This window comes from Herpailurus yagouaroundi, unplaced genomic scaffold (genome assembly GCF_014898765.1).
Source record: "Herpailurus yagouaroundi ecotype Mexico unplaced genomic scaffold, PumYag 139, whole genome shotgun sequence".
Lineage (NCBI taxonomy): Eukaryota > Metazoa > Chordata > Mammalia > Carnivora > Felidae > Herpailurus > Herpailurus yagouaroundi.
Window position 1 is genome coordinate 59005920 of NW_024412394.1, and position 21016 is coordinate 59026935.

The following is a 21016-nucleotide window of genomic DNA, read 5'->3' on the forward strand; positions in this document are numbered from 1 at the left end:
TCTTCTAGTTGTATCCTAATATCCATTATTCTCTTCTTCTATAGTAGTATAATTTTTAATTGGTCATATGGCTATGTGTATATCATAAAAGGCCAACCTACTTTGCCATGAGATATGGGCCAATATCTCTGGCCAATTGAGATATAAGCAGATGTTATATGTATAACTTACAGGAATAGGATATATATACTTTCTTCCCTTTTTCCATTTTCTTTTTTTTTTTATTAAAAAAATTTTTTTTTCAACGTTTATTATTTATTTTTGGGACAGAGAGAGACAGAGCATGAACGGGGGAGGGGCAGAGAGAGAGGGAGACACAGAATCCGAAACAGGCTCCAGGCTCCGAGCCATCAGCCCAGAGCCCGACGCGGGGCTCGAACTCACGGACCGCGAGATCGTGACCTGGCTGAAGTCGGACGCTTAACCGACTGCGCCACCCAGGCGCCCCCGCTTTTTCCATTTTCTTATTGATTAGAATGTAGACATGGTACTGAGTCTTCTTGTATCAATCAGTGTAACATCCACAAAATAGTAGATCAACAAGGTAGAGGATGTCTGGGTCCGGGACACTCTGGAGTGCTGTGCTAATCCCAAACCTGTATTAGATATAAATAAGCTTTTTCCTTGTTAATGCTACTCTTTTTAAAAATTTTATGTTACATGTAGCTGAACATATATATTAAGCAATATAATAATGTAAGATGTTTCTCCAATGACATGGCACAGCCCAGTAACCCTACAGGGAAGCACACAGTTGAAGAGCCCTGCCCAAGCACATGGAGGTACCAAACAGCTTTACATCCAAAGTTAAGAGGTCAGCCAACACCACAGAAATTTGAGAGATCTTTGAGCTATCATAAAATACAGAGGCAACAACTACAATAATAATGATAGTAAGAAAGAAATTTGGAGAAAAAAGAAACTATGCAGAAAAAAAATCCAAAACTTATCATGTACTCCAGATAGATAAGATAAATATCTTGAATTCAAAAGCAAGAAAAGGATGTTTTAAAAATGGAACAGAGACCATTATGGCTTTTGAGATTAAAAAATATGATTACAGAAATAAAAAGTCAATGTGAGCTGGAGGATAAAATTGAAAAAAAAAATTCCCAGAAAACAGAGCAAAGGGCAAAGAGATGATAAATAAGATAAAAAGATTTTTTTAAAAAAAGAATCAGTTCATGAATTCCAACATATAAATAATAGAAATTGCAAACAGAAAAAGAAAAGAGAAAAAACTTAAGTGTGAAACCTTCTAAGAAATAATTCAAGAAAATTTCCCCAAACCAAAGCACATGAGTTGCCAGACTGAAAGATTTCATTGCACTCTCAGAATAATGAACAAAGAATAGATCTTCATCAACTCATATCACTGAGAAACTGCAGAACACTAGGGAAAGGAACAGATCTTTAGAGAATCCAGTGAGGGGGAAAAAAGGTAACAGAAAGAAGGTTCAGGAATCAAAAAGTCACCAGACTTCTTAACAACACTGGAAACTAGAAGGGATGGAACCCCGCCTCTAAAATTCTGCCAGAAAATGATTTCCAATATAAAATTCTATACCAAGCTAAACTATTGATCATGTGTAAGAGTAGCCTACAATGTTTTAAGTCATTCAAGAGCTAAAACTTAACTCCCATGCAACCTTTCTCAGAAAATTACAAAAGGATGCCTTAAGCCAAGGAAATAAACTAAGAGGGAGGAAGACACAATTTCAGAAGATGAGGGAGAACTGTGAGAAATTCAAGTCAAGAGAAATGTGAAAGGGCTCCTCAGGATGATAGTTGTCTTAGGTCAGGTTTCCTAGGGTGGAGTCTGAAACAGGAATCCATGTTCTTTATCGAGGGAGATCTATTGAGAAAGAGCTCTCAGGATAAAGGGAGAGGGAAGCAGGATAGGGCAGGGGAAGGAGGCAAACAAGGATGTGGACTCAGCTGAAGTACAGCTCAGCCCAATCCCATGGGGAGCTCAGCTGCATAAATTGCACCTAAAGGCAAGGAGGCCAGACATCTGTACTCCTGCGTCAATCCAGCATTGACTGTGGGAAAGGTGTAACCTATCGATTGAAGTGGCTCCCGTTTGACTTCGGGTAATTTGCTGGAGAAAAGTCATCTGTGAAGCATGAGCATACACAGCAACTGCAGGATGGGCACCCCAGCCCTTTAAGGGGATCTGAGCAAGGACACCAACAGTGACCACTATGAGGGTGAGGAACTAAGCCAGCCACAAGTGTGAGACAGGCACTGAGGGCAAGCCATCCAGACTAGAGAAGATCTGAAGGCTCTGGGAGAGATGTCTTCAAGAAGACAAACCCAAGGGAATGTTGATTGTGTTTGAACACATTGAGAGGAAGGTTATACAACTTAGGGAGAGTTTGGGGATAAATTAGTCATAGGTACATAGAAAACTTTGCAACATAAAACAGTAAAATAACTCCAGAGAAAACTAGAAGTTGTACAGGAGGAGAAATTTATCGAAGGGGACTATATAGCTCAACCATGAATAGCATTTCAAATGGCCATAATAATGAACACACCAAATACTGATCTAACCGAAGTGTGAAATAACTACCAGGAGGGTGGAGTAAAAGACAATACTGGATTGTCTGCTGTTGAACCCAGAAGTTTTCTCTGGTTATCTGGCAGTGAGTCAACTGGGACCAATGTGACTGCCATAGGCAACGGGCATAAAGCTGCAAGGTATTGATATCTACTGGCAACACCACCCTCATCTGTATAAAATGTCACTGTCACACTCCTTCACCCAAACCCCCCATACAAAGAAAGCAACCGGAGCAATAGAAGTGTCCCTCTTCAGAGCACATCCTTTTGTCAGGCCATGCTTGCCCAAGCACCCCTCTCCACATGATGCCAAGAGACTGGGGTGGGCATGTATCCTGTTAGTCCTTCCACCCTTGAATTTCAGCCTGCACTGTTCGATGCTATAGCACTGCCTGAGCCCTTTTTTAAAAATATTTTCATTGTCACAGTCAATGGATAATACCTAAAACCAATATATCAAAAAATAGAGGAGTATAAATAGTTGTTTAGGGCTATTTAGAGATATTGAAAGTAATATCAACAGAATCAAAAGTGCCTCTGGAAAGTGGGAAATGTAAAGCTGGGAAGAGAGGTTTCTATTTTCTATAACAAACACTGTGGAACTATATGCATATATAACTCATAAAGATAAAAGTATTTTTTAAAATTGTTAAACAAGTTGCTTAACTGATGTACTTTTCTAAGGGCAAAATAAGGTAAGCAGCATTTTCCAAACTTATTTGGCCCCAGAGCTTTTGTATTTATTCCTTTAAACACTTGTTAACATCTTCAAAGTCACAATGTTGCCATTTGGTAACTACCATCTTGCAGAAAGAGCACAAATTTGTAGACAGCAGAAAAACCTGAGGTCTAGAGGGAGGACATTTATCTAGCACTTACTGAGTGCCTACACTTGTTCTGGATTTGTGCTAGATGTCTTAACCTGTGCTTGTTCCTAATTGGATTCTGATCAGATCTGTCGATGTAATTTTGATTCAGTTTTGATTCACAGTTCATTCATTCAAGAGAAGTTCACTGAATGTCTACTATGTGCCAGGCACTTCTGGGGGAAAATAGTCATGATACATAGAGTCCCTGACTTCAATACAGAGATTCTGCAACACTCAAGAAGGAAAGGAGAATGGAGTGTATTTGGACAATGCATTACTACCCGTAATTTTGCATTTTATTTAAGGGATCCATCTCTGTATGTTCAAAAGCGACTTCCACATTGGTTCTCCAGCTGCCACATGATTTGCTACAAAGCTAGCTCAGCCCAGGTGGTTTAGAGCTAAAAACTACTCTCTTAATTCAAGAGGCACATCCATTACATTCTGTATCTAGGGCTGTAGGGGTACAAGAGGTCTCTGTAATATTCTCCTGCTTTAGGTCTTTGAAGTATAGAAACTGCTCCTGCATGGTTGATACACTGAGTTGATTCTACCATGAAAGCTCACAAAGGTATCAGGCTTATATAGAACTCCTGAAACCTAATGAAAGACAAACTTGAATACACAACCCCCAATTACTCTCGTTTTGTTTAAGTTTACTCTATTTTTTTAACCTATAAAGTTATAAGTGTTCATTTTAGAATACTTTTAAATTATAGCAAATACCAGTCCAAAAAACCAACTGTAGTCTCTCAGCCAAAAACATCCATCTTGGTCTATTTTCTTGCAAGATTTTTTTTAAAAAGCTTTTCCCATAGACACGCTTGTCTTAATTTCTAACAAATTAATAGCAGCCACTGATATAGAAACCTGCAGGTACACACTGGGCTGCTTTTGGAAGCCCTGACTCACAATGCACTTGATTTCCAAGGGGCAATGCATGCTCCTCATACCTCATTACTGCAACATTAGAGGCTCTGGACCACTTTAACACTCTGAGCATGTTCTTTTTGGATTAAGTGTTGGAGAGAAACAAATCATTAAAAAAGAGAGAGACAAGATGTTAGTTTTGCTTGCTACAACTTATAAAAGACAAGGCAGAGAGAGCCTACATCAGCTCTGTGCTTTCCTGCAGGGAGAGCCGCTCTCTTCCAAGGGCTAAAGGAGTGCAGGGGCAGAGGCACCCAGAATGTCAGCTGTCCCTTAAGTGGGGGAAGGGCGGGGAACTACATAGATTCTTCAGCTAGGGGGCACTAGGCGTCCTTCATATGCTGCAGGAAAAGAACATTGAGCAATTGAAACAGCTATGCTGGAAAACATGCCTTTCCGTAGAGTTCTTTGGCTTTTCTCTTTTGTTTAATGCTCCTGGCATGCCTTTTATTGTATTGATTTGTCAAAATGTTATCATTCTTATTGTTCAAACCACTGGTCAATTTGTGTTAATTTACTGTCCTTGGCTAAAATAACTCATCAGATTTTTTTTTTTAATAGGATGATGGTTTGAGTGTTTTTTTTTTTTTTTACACTACACGTTTAAATTCCTTATAAATGTTTTGCATCTTCTAATTTACTTTTTTAAAAAAAAATCATAAATAGCCAGTGGTGGGAATAAAATCACTGCTGGGACAACGGCTTTACCTCTTTTAAAAAATCCGCACCGATTTTCATTTGAGTACTTGCTGGATAAGTCATCACTTCTCAGCTCTGGTTATAATATTCGGCTAAGTCTTATATCTCAAACCACTTCACTTCCTATACTGCATATAAGTGCGGTAAGAAAGCCAAGACTGAGAAGGACAAACGATTTTGGCTTCGTTACCGTAGAGTTGGGAAGGGTACCTGGAAAAATCCCCTTTGGAAGACTGTGCAGGAGGCCCACAACAAATACTTCTTTGTCATAAAATTTATTTCTTTGGTCTGCAGATTATGCCCTAAATTAGATGAAGCCTGTAGACCTTGAATATAATCCAACAAATGCAACCGGATTACCATGCAGCCGTTTGAATATAGACATCAATGCCGTGCTTAAAATGGCCTCCATCAGAATAGTGTAAAAGAATTGAAGGATTAATTTTGCCTCGTGGCCCAGTTCCTGCATGCTTGGCCACTTCCCCCACATGAATTTGTCTCAATACATGGAGACGATAAAATGACCATCTCTCCAGGTACAGCCTAAGATAACAGGACAAACACTGGGACAGTGCCTCTGCAATTGCAGGGACCAAGATCTGTTGACCAAAGTGCTTTTCTTCCATAGCCCCGATGAGGCAACCATTTCCACAGGGACCCATAGGTTGCTGGTCAATGTCCACACCCATGTTCAACCAGGAGTGGGCTGAGAGTTCCTCCTTAGAGCTGCTGGATAAAATACTGTACATCCAAATACTTCAATGGGATGCACTCACACTAAAATACATAAATAAATAAATAAATAAATATATATATATATATATATATATAAATAAATAAATTCTAAAAAATTATACATTCTTTATCTTAAACTCAAATATAACTGAGTGTCCTGTACTTTTCTTTACTAAATCTGACAACTTTATGTCTATAGTAAGGAGAAAATGCTTCCTTCTTAGGGTTTTTCTTCTTCACTGGGTTAGGGAAGAAAGGAAGTCATACAAGATTTTTGCTTGTGAGTCTGTATTCTCCATGTGAATGTTCACTCATTTACAGGAAAAAGAACCTAGAAAATTGGTGTTTAGTCAGAGCAGTCCAGAAATCTAAGAACTCAAAGTAATTATTTTAGTTTGAAGTCCAAGAGTATGTATCCCCAGTGCCTATTCCCATCCATGCAACTATAACTAAAGAAATCGGCATAAAGGTTCATGCAAATGAGAATCAGGAAATTTCCACCTTTACCTTGGTTTTTTCTATAGAAAACAACTTCCCCATGCTTCTATTTTATCTTCCGGGATTTTAATGCTACCATATTGGATAATAATCTAAGGGGTGATTTTATTTTTAAAATCTGACCATGATTGAGCATCTCAAAGATAGATAGTCTTAAAGTAAATACATATTACAGTATACATATTGTAAATGTTCCCCCCCTAATTTTCATTACTATTTTAGGGTCAGACATATTCACAAATGGAAAAGCTCATTGTTTATATTATCTGAACTTAAGAATACTTGAAAAAAAACTCTTTTCTGTTAAATTAGTTTGTCTCTAGATGCTAAAATACTTAAAAGATCCACATGCAGTGATCTTTTTAGCTGGTCTCTTTAATTCCCCAGAAAGGGATTATTAAAGCACTAAGACTTTAGTGTAGATATTCTTATGTTGAGACTGGATTTCAGTCAGCATAAGCATTATGAATCTGAATTCAAGTCACTGGATAGTGCAAAACAAAATGGGGATATAGTTAGTTGTAGGAAGTTAGGATCATATCCAAGAAAAATATCATTTGCCCATAAATGAACCTTGGATCCATCCTGACTTATGCTCTACTCTACTCCCAAGGTGTCTTGTTTTTCATTGAAGAGGGGATTGATATTATTTAACCAAATACCCTTCCTCCCTTATCTTGGAGAGTGGGATCCATTCACCACTGGTACCATTTTGGTCTTAGTGCAGGCTGCCAAACAAACCCAATTCAGATAGCGTGGTAGGGTGCTGAAGAGCTTTCCCTGTTTACCACGAATTTGCTGTGTGACCTTAGGCAAATCAACTAACTTCTCTGGACCTCAGTTTTATCAATACAAGATGCCAAAATGGTACTGGATAGATTGTCAGTCTTACCAAGAAAAGAAAAAGAAAAACTTACATCATCAAGGCCTTATATCGTGTTCAGAAGAGAACATATATTTTCTCATCTATCATTGCCCTACTCTTTAAGAGTCACATGTTTTTAAGAAATTTATTTCATCTCTCTTTGCTTCGTAAACAGGGAAAAACAATAATTACTAGATTATGATGTCATGATAATAAAATGATGTAGCAAATGTGAAGCACTTAGAACAGTCTTGACACATAGATATTTGATAAATTTTAGCTATTATCATAGTTAATAATAGCCATTAGTCCCTTCAAAAGCATTTTTATTTTAAAGAAAACATTAAACTATATCAATATCCCTAGTAAGTTCTTGTTGTAATCAACATCTTTATGAAGATCTGGTTATTTTTGCTTCCTATTAATCATGTTCTACATAAACTTTTAAAAAGTAAAAATGCATATCATTATCAATTTCCCAGAATTCAGAGGAAATAAAGATACCCTTTTCACATATATTGTATTTAACAGATCAGGAAAAGAATTTTAGTTCCCCCTCCCAAGTAATCCCCATCTTTTGATATGTAACCATAAAGCAGTCCTTACTGAAGGTTTTGAAAAAAATACAAAAGGAGATCACACATCTCCAAAGAAGAGATTTTTGAAGGAATTTTTGAAATGCCAAATTAAAAGTTTTACGTCTCTAAATTGAGGTAATAAAAATACCTTTTTAAGATATTTAAACTGAGGCAATAAAAATACTTTGTAAATAAAAAGCATGCGTTATTTAATGGAGTAGATTGTAGCAATCTGTGGTGTGAACAAGAATTTCAACAAACTTCCTGCCTTAAGCTTTACAAAACCTACTGCCTACAGAAGGACACCTTTTCCTCTCCTGTTACCACTCATCTCCGTCACCACATTCCTGGTGCTGTTCCTGAATTTATCAGTTACTCAAACAATTTCTATTAACATGAGCTTCCCCAGAAGCATATTAAATCATTTAAGAAGGATTCAATCATTAAGTCATATATATATGTATATATATATATATATATATATACCTTGATTATTGCATTTGTATTATTTCATATTATCATTTTTTTTCTTTTTTGGAATGTAGAAAATGCTAGCTCTGGAAGTGGTTTATGTGACGAAAAACACATTATATTAAAAAAATCCACGTCAATCCAAAGTGATGGCATTAAGTGGAATCCAGTGTATCACGGAATACCTAATGCGCACAAGATGTGGAGCATGTCCCTTGGTCAGAACTTTTAAATACTAAGTAGCAGTGAGTGGGAGAAATAAATCAAATGGGAGGGTGGCTGGAATAATAAACAGGGGAGAGGCTTCATACTAACATCCCAGAAAAGCAATATGAAAAAGTGATCCTGGCTGTCATGAGCTATTACTGAGTGAAAAACTTCTTTTTAGCCCTTCTAACTTAAAAGGGGGGGGGGGCAAAAAAAAAAGCACTGGAGGAAAATAGCCTTCTTTCTTTGAGTCGCTCAGAAAAGTTGTCAGTAAAACCAACTGCCATGTATCATCTGTTTAGTGACAGAAAAAATATATATTGAGATCAAAGATAATCAAGGTACACCTGGTTATTATTTGTAAAGACTTAACAGTAAGTTTTTAATGATTAATTTATCTGCCACATAACGCCTTAATAGATCATGTGGAACATCAAGGGAGGAATGTGAAACTGCATTTCTAAAGCCTCTTTCTATGTCTCTGAATGATAATAGGCATGGAAGCCATCATTAGTCTTGTTAGACGATGGTTCCTTCAGGAATCTCCTATGTGTTACCTTTTAGAGGGGAGGTCAGGGAAACCACCCCCTGGGACTCCCCTGCAGGATACAACTAACACAAGCATAAACTGTATGGAAATGGCTAAATTATCTTCACTGAGACCTTGGCCTTTCACATCAATCAAGTCCTTCTGAACTAGTAAAACAGATAAGCACCCTGCTGGCAAAAGTGTTACTATCCTTATGCTTGTCATGACTGGCACTACAAATTTAACAATAAACGGGCAGTTATTTGTCTTACTTCTTTAAAAATCAAAATAAGCGTGCCATGTTGCTATTTCTCTCCGACCCTCCTGTAAAGACCCTTTATCCGGGAATCCGATCGTAGCTGCTATCAGAGCACACGGAGAAGGTAATATGCCTCCGACAAGCCACAACAAAGCAAACCAGGACCCCATGGCTGCCGTGTGGGAGGGGGCCGGCAGATTTATCCACCCTCACGTCTCAGCTTCCTGAGAGTGGAGCCTGTGTCAATGCCTCATCCTGACACCTAACTCATGGGGGAATTATAAGTCATCAATACCAATGACTGTAAAACACTTTGTAAATAAAAACGGCTTAGAAGTTCCAATTAACAACAGAAAGTAACCCTCTGGGATGTACCAGAGAGAAATAACTACAGCCATAAATAAGCAATGATGGGTTTAGGCTCACCTCTTATTTCAATGCCATTAAAAATGGGCCTCCTTCGCATCTCCCTTCTGAAGACCCCACTGTAATTTCTTGTCTTACCTACGTTACAGAGTGTCACGGCTTATGAGAGAAAGGGTTCAGGGAAGACATGGTTGAGCATTTCCTACTCTTTTAACATGAGTACTCCCACCCAACACACATACATTTTCTGATCTCTCCTTGCACGAGAAACGACCACAACAACCTGGTGGTTTAACTTAACTGACGTAGCCAACTGCATGACCAACTACAGATGTGCAGGAAAGAGGGCTGGGAAGCAAGAGGCCCAAGAAGTTGGGCACATCTTTAGTGTAGGTCATTCTTGCCCCATCTAAAACTTTCGTGAGCAGACACAATGGTTGTAAGTGTGGCCCGGAAAGTATCCACCGGGCTTGTAGCATGTTTCAGGTTCTGTGCTGGTCACTTCCAATATATCTCACTTGTACCTGTAAAGAACCAGAGGCTTCAGTAGCAATTTGGTATGACTACAATTAAATTGATAGCCATATGACATTATTTGCAGTGCCTTATAAATACAAACTCATTATTACTCAGAATAACCATTATTACTCGGAATAGTACTCAGAATAGCAGGTACTATCATCATCTACATTTTTAAGATGGGGAAACCCAAGCAGAGAGAGATTGAGACCGGAACTCTAGGGTCTGTGCTTTTAACCACTTCGCTAAGCTGGAATAAGAGCCCCAATCTCCCTACTCCACAACTAGCGTCTAGGGTCTCCGCTGGATTATACAAATTTAAAAATAAGCAAATAAGACAGGGTGGTATCTTCTTCAGTTGTTCGCATGCCTGGACAATGACGGATAGGCAAACACTATAGGGTGGCAGGAATCATAGGAATGTGCAAAATAGTTGGGAAATGTAAATAAGGGAGCATTTAATTCAGACTGGAGTCTTTAGAGAAATCTTTTTCAAAAAGATAATGAGTTTTGGTTTCCATTTCCTCTGAAAATCTCGTTATATGTCCCCCCGTTTAACTGTTATATATCCCCCTGTCTTACTGCAAGCATTCTTGTAACCTTGGGCATAAGTGTGCACGGCGTGTCCACAAGGAGTAATTTTAAATATCAAATCAAATCAAATTAGTACCACCCTTAGCTCCTGCCAAGGCCATTGCAAGATCAGAGCCCACAGCAACAGGACACAGGTTTCCAGAGCTTGACCAGAAACCAAGGTCCAATCCTGGGGAATTCATGGGGGCTTCTGGTATAGAGTAGCCACCAGGCATCTCCAGAGCAGCTTCAGCTGGCTGGTGGGTTTGGCTGGTGCTCTGATCATCCCAGACGTCATAATAGGCAGAGACACTGACTATCCTGCACTGAGGGACTGTGAGGGGAGGGCGGTGCTTGCTCTGCACTGCAGAGACCATCTCTAAGGTGAATGTCACCTCCGACCTGTGAGGAAGATGCACTTACAAGGAGAGCCATGCCAGGGTAGGTGTTTGGGAAGATGAGCTAGGGAGAAGGGTGGGGGGCGACTCCGACAGTGTGCTCAGCTTCTGCTTGGTCTTTGATCTCCCTCTACCGAGGGAGGGATTCGCCCCCAGGAGGAACAGACCTGAGTTGAAGTCGGACGCTTAACCGACTGAGCCACCCAGGCGCCCCAGTCTTAGTGGATTTTTTTTTTTAATTTTTTTTTCAACGTTTATTTATTTTTGGGACAGAGAGAGACAGAGCATGAACGGGGGAGGGGCATAGAGAGAGGGAGACACAGAATCGGAAACAGGCTCCAGGCTCTGAGCCATCAGCCCAGAGCCTGACGCGGGGCTCGAACTCCCGGACCGCGAGATCGTGTCCTGGCTGAAGTCGGACGCTGAACCGACTGCGCCACCCAGGCGCCCCCTTAGTGGATTTTTAAAGTGCTGATTTGATTGAACTATCTCGGGTTGAGGAACAAGACATTAATATTGGGGAGAGAAGTATTTTCATGAACTGGATTTGCCAGCTGTCTCCTGATGGCCAAAATCAAATGTGAAGTGGCTATTGTCATTCAGCATATTCCCAGAATTCAGATTTTATAACTTCCTTGCCACTTACCAAATCAAAATCAAAGTATCCCAAAGTAGATCCAAAGGGACATTGGTAGATTTTAGAAGAAGAAATACTAAAAACCTGAGTGCCAAGTTAATTTGGAAAGGCTGAGCTAAATAAACATTAAATAGGTTTCTTTACTGCAGGGCTTCTCAGAGCTTTTGTTATGCTAATGTGCACTGTAAATTCCTGAAAACTGTTGAAGTCATGAAGCATTTCCAAATTTCATATTTATCCATAGAATCATTTTTTTTTTCACCAAAGCATCACACAGGGCTAGTGACCATAGAACGCATTTAGGGAAATATTGTTCTAAAATACTATTCTAGAAACACTATAAACAAATATACTGTTTCCCTCAGGATAATTAAAAAATGATTTGGCAAATACAAATCCATTATTTTCACCAAAACACTCTCTAATTTCAAGAACTGTGACATTGGTGAGGATATTAAATCAATTCTGCCAGGTTGCTTCATCAGAAGCACCAGAGTTTCATACCAGTGAAAACGTGTCTGAACTTTACCCAAAATCTGTGAAATCACTTTCAAGTAAATGGGACTAGTCTGCAAACAAAATAAAATGTACACCTGTCACTGCCATTCATTTCCATAATCACAGTTTATAAATTTACATGCCATGAAAAGCTTTATTCATGTTCATATGGTGTGAAACTTGCAGGAGAAACTTCAAATTAATTACCTGTCTTAAAACAAAGCAATTTAATTTTATCACAGACAAAAAAGGGAATTTATTCACAAGTCACAAAACTTCTCGAAATACCGTCATGAAATAAGACCTAGGAAAAGTGGCTTGTGGCCATGGCTATTGTCCATAGTCTTACAGCCTTGGATCAGGTCTCTCCAGCTTAGCCTTTGGAAAATCTCAAAGGTAGACGTGACCCAACACGATGATCCCTTTCTCTGAGTTTACTCAGAAATTTCCTCCACAATCTACACAATCTGGTGACTTTTAGAACCAGAAGTTGAACAGCTGAGATAGTCCACCCCTAATTTGCCCTCACAACCTCCGTAGACACCAGTTGAACTCATCTCAGAATCCATTTGGGTGGGCATGGAAGGGACTCCAGGGACTGAGGTTTTTTTTTTTTTTTTTTTTTTTTTTTTCTTTCCTTGGAAGTATTTTATTTCACACTGAAATAAGCTGATTAGTATGTAGAAAAGCAACAGTCTCTTGATTTCCACAAATGTGTTTTGATTTTTTATTCTGGGCCTCAAGTTCCTTCCTGCATACATTTAACTGCAGCCCACTCCAACACTGGGTACATTTACTGGGTCGAGGGGTTGTGGGGGGTGTACTTCTCCTTGGAATCTTGCTTACATTTGCATGTAAAAAGAAAGAAATGCTTTTGAGTAATTAGTCATCTGAAATTCTGCACCATGAGGAAAAAATTTGCTTTTGGATATTTATGGGGAGAAAAATCCATATGGACAATGAATACAGTATTGATGTGTTGGGGGGAAGGGTTGGGGGCATAGCACATTATGTTGAATTCCACCCAAACAATGGTAAAAGTAATATTGCTACTTTCTCATAAACAATAGCTACTGTGGAAAATAGCACAAAGCTGGTTTTTTTTTCATAAGTTAAATTTCTTATATTAATTCCATGATTTAAAAAAGCTCTTTATTTTTGACCTGATATTTTCATGCCATATTGAAGAAACTCATGATCAATATGTATTGATTTGATCACTAATTGCATTAATTTTGCTTTAGAAATTAGAAAGGCTCTAATGAGAATGTGAAGTCACTTCAAGATAGTGCATTATGGGCAGACTAATTTAGCTGGACTCTGTGCATCAGATTATTTCATTATGAACCATCAATTACCATACAAACGGATGAGATAAATAGCTTTTTTTCTGAGAAGATTTACATTTTTGAATTCATCTATAAATTTCAAGAGCTTAAGTTAATTTATATCCCATGACCATATTTAATATACAAATAGTTCAGTCATGAATGCATTATCTGCATAAACCCTTACTCTAGCCTTTCATATTATGCTTTGAACAACAGTGGAAACACTTTTTAAAAAATATTTGCCCCTGCTGCATTTAATCTCTTAAAGAAAAATGTGAAATGAATATTTCTATTAAAATTCTCCATACCATCACTTAGCAATTGGTACAATAAAACCAAGAGAGCAAGATGGATAAATGTTGTTCAAGGTTTATAAAATTGTTAAGAATATGAAATAGGCAAGCTGATTTTGAAATTGAGTGCAGATGCTAAAATAACATCCCAAGAAACAAGAAGTATAGAGGCTTTTAAATTTTGTGAGTGTATTTCTGCTCTTCTTAGAAACCTACCTGTTCAATTGAGTCCGATAAAAAGACTCCAGAAGGAGAGTTCTCTTCAATAAAATTCCACCTAATTTGATTTTGGGGAGCTTGAGTGGAGTGGTATTGTGGTGTATGGGAGAAATGTGGCCAGAGGCAAAACTGCAGAAAAATTTAAGATGTCCAGAGTTCTGGGTATCTTGAAGAAAATCAATGCATCAAAATGAAATCCATGAAACATTTCAGAAATAAATATTCAAAAGCTCATTCTATTCTCAAAATGTGTTTGTATCGACAATGAAGGAAGTGAAATAGCTAACACTGATAGGTACCTCATACAGCCCTGGGAAGTTCTGAAATGGTAATGATAATGAAGATGCTGTCTACTTTTCTGCCATTTAGTATTTAGTGATACAATCATGAGCACACAGTTTTGGTATTCCATTTCTACAGTTACAATTATTGTACATTTATGAATTTAAAGACGTCAGAAAACAGTCCAAAGTTAAATTTAGTTGCTCTTTCATGATCTTGTTCACTGACAATATAAGATGATGTATAACATGATATCCACCCCCCCCAAAGAATCAGTGAAATGTGCATTTATCACTTAATCTGGGATAAAGCATATCTCACAAGCAAAGATCCTATGAGAGAATGTCAGAGTTGAGGAACTCACTAGAAATCAGCTAGCTCCTTGGCATTCATGGATCAGCATCTGGGAACCAGTGTGGACTCTACACCTTCACTGTAGGCTTCCCAAATCCAAATGTGAATTAATATGATACCCAGAAGATTCACCTGTGCATTAAAATTTGAGGATAGTGGTCTAGTCTCTCCTTATTTTTTTGTACAGACATGGCAGCTAAGGCCAAAAAAAAAAAAAAAAAAAAGCTTAAGAATTGTTCAAGGTGGCAAAAATTAACTCCTACAGGTCTCTAAGGCTGAAAGCTTCAGTGGTTAAAATATGATGCTAAATAGATCCCAGTAAGGGATTAGGTCTGTAAGTCACAGTTAACTTTGTTGGTGGTTGGATGCTGGCTCAATTTCCAGCCGGCTTTGGGAATTGCTTGCCATGGCTATAAAGAGGATTTTTGAGAACATGTCCGCATACTGTAAGGACAATTTTGCTACATTTCTGCTCCTCAGAAACATTTCATCAGTCAAGTCCATGAGCAACTGCCAGTGTCCTACAACTGCAACCCATATTTTATACAGATAATTCAAAGTAAAGGAGACTAGTTGCATCATCAATTTATCTACTCAGAAAACAAAGTGTGAAAGTCAAATGTGACATATTTGTCAATATTTCACCACATAGAGATGAAAACGGAAAGGAAAGTAATAAGTGGAGGAATTTTTAGTGTGGCTACCTACAGCTGAGTATGTGTAAGGCAAGTAAACAGTGGCCCCGTATAGACACAGCTGAGGGCACTTAATTAGTGACAATTACAACATTGTTCTAAGCTGCCTGCAACCTTGCTCTTTCCCTTTAGATAAACTCTTTTAAGTAAATACAATGTCAAGAAAATGGACAAGCCCTTTGACTTGCCAGAGAAGAATGAAAGTGGCATATTCTTTTATCAATTGAAACGTGCTTTTTTCAACTAGACTTGTTAAGGGAAATTAGACTTAACGTTTACTAAAAATCCATACAGCCTACAATCTACACATTATTTACACTACTTAGTGTTAAATGTGCAGCAAATAGTCTTTCCGCAAAGAAATTATACTAATAATTATCACATAGAAAATCTTATGGTTAGAGCCTTTCAGAAAATAAATACCTATAAATACAATTTGAGAAATAGTTTCCTGATTCACTGATGTTTAATAATTTATAAGGGAATAAACAATCTGATGCTTTGCTAATTATCATCTGAAGTGAGAACGATGTCCAGGAAATGTTTTGACCAGAGCATGGTGAAATTGATATACATCACCCTAACACATGCTGAACTAAGGTCTGGCTCACATGGATATGATCTCATGTAGAGATCATAACAGGTTATGCATGCATTTCCGTTTAAGGCAGTATTCATCTCTAATATGAAAAAAGGTATGTTTAAAAATAATATTAATGGGCAATTAAAGTTATGGGCAGGAAAGGGTATTTAAATAATGTGGAAATAGGGCAGTCAGATTTCACAGGCTTTACAAAGAAACTTCAAACATTAGTCCAAGGAGATATCTATCTATCATCTATCTATCTATCTATCTAATCTATATCAGCTTTTAGCATACCTTTAAATACAAAAGAATAATAAATATGCATTTTTAATTACAGGTGACAGAGAAAGGAAACATTAAAATCATAGCTAATTATCTTGAAAAACTGTACTTTTCCTATTCTGCCAACTCCAAAGGTTTAAATCAGTATAGAGGCTGTTCTCAAGAAACTGAGAGAGAGGCCATAGGGATTTTAGTTTGCATTTACTGCTTCACAGTAGCCAAAAAATAAATGTTAGCATTTGCTATTTCATAACATCCTGATAACTCTTTCAAAGACATATATGTGGTGGTTGTTCTTGTATTGAGATTGGCATGGGAGGATGCATTCGTTCAGTGCCATTTACCTGTTCTCACCTGGTTCTTTTGAGACCAATGGCACAGGAAGGGCTCTCATACTGACCCGTCTACAAAGTATTCTAGCTAACTTTGGTAACCAGTCTCAATCAATCCACCAACATTCAACAATTCCTTATTTTGCCTTTAGCAAGACATTTTATATGTAGTTGTATGGGTTTTTCAATGAAAAAAAGAAAAAAAGCCTTCTTATCCGTGAAAGCACTCTGCACCTGGGGTTCTTGAGTATCCTTACAAAATACATACTGCACTGCATTCACCAAGGATGGCTAAAAGTGTGAACTGAATGGGGAGTTTAGGGGAGACAACTTCTATTTTATGGACACATGTTTGCCTTTCCCCACACTGGCCCTCTGTCAGTGTGCCTCCCTCTCCTCCCCTCCTTCCTTCTCAGCTGCCCTTTGAAACACCTCTCCAATGTCCTCTTCCCTGAGAAGGCTGTCTAGACCAGCCTCAGGGAGAGTTTTGTGCTGCCTGCTCTAAGCTGTCGTGGTGCCTCTTACACACATCGAATTAAGCCCTTAGCATACTGGATTTTAATTCTAATTATTGAATCATTAGAGTTGAGGTGTCGCTACCATCTCTGTATCTGCAGCACTTTACAGCAAGATATTTTTATTAAATGAGTGAACATGTGATAAAAGTCCCTTAGAAGGCATTCCAGATATTTGGATCCCTATAAATCCAAAGATATTCATACTCTAGTTGCTACTATGATCCTTGATTGTTCTGTTTTGGAATGGGGTTTAAAGCAGTTTCAGGTTAGTAGAACGAGACCCCATTTTCCTGATAGCACTGCCCCATTGGGCCAAGTCATTTCATAAGACAATAATCAAGGAAGATGTAAATGGGTTGTGGCACAGTCCTTAGCTGACTAGCCCTGAGCAAGTAATTTAATCTCTTTAAGCCTCATTTTTCCCACCTGTGAAATGGAGATAAATAACTGTGACCTACTTCATCCAACTATATGGATAAGTGCGAGAGTATTTGTAAAGTTGAGCACAGTCCATGACATATTACAAATGCTTAACGCATGTAGCTATTAATAATAATATCATTATTATTGATTAAAGACAATCCATAACTTCTGGTATACTTTGGAAAAGTCTCAGATGAATAACTTTATTAATTCTCTCATTCAACAAACATTTATTTACACCTGAGTAAATAACTTTTTAGCTATTCAACCTCTCTTCTGGGAAACTAGTGCATACTAGGGGCTGTATGGAATAAGACATTGTATCAGACCTAAGTGAGTTTATAACCGTCACTCAGATGGTGAGTTTATAACCAAGAAATAGGATAAGAAAAGCAATATATATATATCTGTCATACAAGGAAGAAGGCAAAACATACCATGTGACTGATGAGAACAAGGCCATCACTCCTGAAGCCAGCAGTGCTGCCAAGAAATGAGGGTCAGGCATTTTCTTCTCCTTCACCACTTGCATCAACACGACCCGCAGGTCACCTGCAGGATGGAGGATGGAAGCGGGAGCTCCTCCAGTCCTCTGCCTCCTGTAGAGATAAAAAGAGCCACAAACACTGTGCAAAGACCCTGACTGATGCAAGTCTTGTCTTTGTTGCTTTCCCAGGAAGCGTGATGTGTGTTCAATGGATCTGCTTTTATTGTTGGTGTAAGTCATTGGATGGGAGGGAGTAGGGAATGTTCGACCTATTAAAAAAATGATACAAGTTAATTTCTTCCCAAATGATGTCAAAGCTTCTTTTATTTAACTTGGCACATGTCCTCAGGTCACACCAGGCACACACAAGACTTGACAATAAATGCTTTGCTGGTGGTGATGACTTCCTTCTGGTCTCACAGAGCAAACGCATTAAAACCCAAGAAAAACTCTAGGACTCTGCTTATTTTTATGGAACTATATTTTTAAGGTCCAATCCAAGTGGTCATTAAATGAGTTCAGAGAATAATTGAGATGACCTTAACCTAGAATTTTATTGCCCTACTAACATATTAAAAACTGAACATCAAGAGAAACTCCTTCCCACCAGTTATTACCTTGAAATTATGATCAGCTCACAAGAAAGGGGCCCTCCAAATAAAGCTATATTAACTCTTTGTTAACAGCACAGTCGCACTACCCGTGAGGTTTTCTTACTTATGAGGAGCACTGAATGCATTTCTCCAAGCCCTGACTCTGCCCCTAAGTTCCTGGGACCCTGAGGCTCCACATGATTCCACAGCTCTATCATGAGCAGGTCAGAGAATGAATATTTCCTTCGTGGGCTTGTTTGCCTAAATACGCACTACTCGCTCGATTTTCTTTCTCCTCTAGCTTAAACCATGGCAACACCACATCTGGCAGGTGGCTCTTGAACTGTTCTAGCAGAGCAATGTAAGAGTTGTGGTTATTCACATTCCTCACGACCAGCAGAGGGAGCGAAAGTGCACAGCAATTCAACTTTAATGAAATAATATCTTGAAGTTCTATTTCATCAACATAAAATCTGCCCGTGTGTCTGGGTGAAGAAATATGGCAAGCGTGATATATTTGCTTGCTGTCTGTTAATGTTTCTACGTGGGAGGCCACTAAAAATCCGTGGGGGAAAGAAAGTCCACCTGCCCACAATATTCTACTGTGCAAAAATGAAGGAGGAACCAAAGAATCCTGTGGCTATAGGGAAGTGGCAGAGAGGTATCAGTGTCCTGGTTGGGAATGGAACTTGCATCTCCTAATTGGACCCCTGGTTTATGATTTCACTCATCCCCATGAAGGTAGATTTAGGGATAACTGATAAGCTTTCAAACAGAATAAAACCAGATTAACCAGCCATGGTCTCCACTGCCCCCCCCCCTAATTTTTCTCTCCAGCTAAGTTGTCCCTCGCCACCAGCCCACATGCTGCTTTCCATGAGAGAACATGTTCTTCCATCTTAGGGTGAAAGCTGAAGCCTTTCAAATGCACTATACCACATAAGCATTACTCTTCTGTCCTCCGTATCTCTGCTTCTCAGTCTACTCCAGCCCCACTGCCCCCCACCCCTAGTGCCGTTCCTCACACACATCAGGTTTCTCCCATCACAAGCTCTTGGCACTTGCTGTTCCCTCTACCTAGAACATTACTCCCTAAGATAGCTGCCAGGCTCCCTCTCTCTTCTTCCATTTGCCTCACAAATTGCAACTTCCTTGACCTTATTTTAATTGCAAACCATCCCCTTTCCACTTTCCCTCCTGCTTTATTTTCCCCATCTGACATACTATGTTGTAGGACTTACTATCCACTTGTTTACTGTCCTCACAGTACAGGGATTTCTTTCATTTTGTTCACTGCTGTTGCGTGAATGAGCAAATGTGTGAATGAATGAATAAAAGAGTAAGTGAGCCTTAAATTTAGTTACATATGCAGCATTCAAAGGAAAGAAATGCAAGTTTCCTCTAACGAAAGTGACATTTAATGCACATCGTGGTTCTTTCAGTCTTACCTAAAAATAATTTGCTTCCATCAGTGCTTCAAGGTCACTGTATTGATTGAGGCTCCTACTGTTTGACTCTGAGAGCAAGTGTGTTCATAACTTTATCATATTGCCACAAGTATTACTTCCTTTGTAAGATAATGCTCCAGTCACCTCCTTCTACCATGATGTCTAATTACCTCTCTTGGGGTCTCACATTCCTTTGTGAAAAGCTAACATTAGCTGATATATAACACTCATCATAGTCTTTGCATGTTTGGTATGTGTGACCAAATGCCCTTTAATATGTTCCATACTAATATTATATGAATATTAGTGAATAGCATACATTTCTATGGGACCTCTTAAGTAAATATGTATTTAGTTGGTTATGTTTTATGCATATTTAGAATTTGTTTGCATTATCCAACTTCACATGTATTATTTACCTGGTGGGAATATTTAGCTTTCGTTCACTCTATTTTATCCTATGGATAAATTCACATATGTTTTACAATATGCATAACATTTCCACTAAATCATCCTGATGTCTGGTATATTTATCACTTTTTATGAGGTGCTTATCTACACTGAGGCATTTACTTAATCACTCGTTCTTTGTTTATTTGCTTTTTGCCTTTCCTCACTGAAAACAAGTATCTGTTGGGGAAAAAAAAAAAAAAAGATGTGTGGGAGTCTCCAGGAAAGCAAGCTCTACAAAGAGACATAGCAGATTATTCCTGAAGAAAAATTCATGTGTTAAAAATCAGTAAAGCATAATTAATTTCTCAAAAGTTTTCTGTTTTCCTTTACAGCTTATAAAAAGAAAACTCTCATATTATGGTCACAGGGAAATCTAAATGCATAATCTTCATTATTTTATTCTCAGTTTTAATTGAAGCAATTAAAGTTGTTAAGTGTTTAATTGCTTCCTATTTCACACTTAAAAATCTGGTCATTTATTTTTAAAGTTAAGTCAGAAGGACTAAAATTGGCAATAATTTAGA

The 21016-nt window shown here is 38.3% G+C and overlaps 1 long non-coding RNA gene across 2 annotated transcripts in view; it reads right to left on the reverse strand.

The window, feature by feature from the left end:
* The window catches only part of LOC121029824 (uncharacterized), a 67775-nt gene that overhangs the window by 10463 nt on the left and 36296 nt on the right, over positions 1–21016 (reverse strand). Inside the window, exon 1 of one of the 2 annotated variants that reach the window (XR_005789924.1) lies at positions 17949–18089. The exons of the other annotated variant lie outside the window; for it this stretch is intronic. This is a non-coding gene — a long non-coding RNA (uncharacterized LOC121029824). Of the gene's footprint in view, positions 1–17948; positions 18090–21016 lie in introns of those variants that run through there. 2 annotated transcript variants of the gene reach the window in all.